Raw genomic sequence first — 652 nt, 5'->3', positions numbered from 1 at the left:
AATTTCCTGAACAAATTAGTTTTTCGTTTTTGGATACAAGTAGTTTTCGCTGACGGTTTGGCCTTAAACCGCATAAGAAAGTTTATAGTGTCGGTCTCGGTGATTTTGACTGAGGAACCCAACTATGTGTATTTAACTTGCTTGTGATAAGTTCATTATATATATCTTTTTAGATTATTTGTAGTAGGTGTAAGTTCATGGTTTGTTATTTTTCAAGAAAGATTTATCTACCTTAAGCAGGCATCTGAAAAATAAGTAATATTTAGAAAGTAGTAAGTTTATTTGCCAGGAGAAAATGGATCTCAATAGAAAGAAAGATTTTCACTTGTGTACTATACCAGTACTGTATTGCATATCCGTATGTATTACATATCAGTTAGCATGTATTAAAGGTATTTAATCTTACATTTGTCATATAGGCTATACTAATTTTAGTTACCACATGCATCAACTATTGATTTGTTTTTGTACTAGTGAATAATTTCATTCATTGTGATTAGTACCAAGACACCATGATCTCTCAATTATTTTTTTGTTTTATCTATTTGGTAATAATATAATCTATATATGATAAAGTTTCACAATATTTATTTCTAATCATTTGCTAAACTCTGATGATAAGATGTGAGACATAACCTTCGTTAATAACTAG

The 652-nt window shown here is 29.0% G+C and overlaps 1 protein-coding gene across 2 annotated transcripts in view; it reads left to right on the top strand.

The window, feature by feature from the left end:
- LOC119592009 (long-chain-fatty-acid--CoA ligase ACSBG2-like) overlaps positions 1-652 on the top strand; it is an 11,665-nt gene that overhangs the window by 368 nt on the left and 10,645 nt on the right. The window lies entirely within an intron of this gene.

Source organism: Penaeus monodon, chromosome 29 (assembly GCF_015228065.2).
Source record: "Penaeus monodon isolate SGIC_2016 chromosome 29, NSTDA_Pmon_1, whole genome shotgun sequence".
Lineage (NCBI taxonomy): Eukaryota > Metazoa > Arthropoda > Malacostraca > Decapoda > Penaeidae > Penaeus > Penaeus monodon.
The sequence above is the reverse complement of the archived record's forward strand: the minus strand, read 5'-3'. Positions and strand labels throughout refer to the sequence as shown.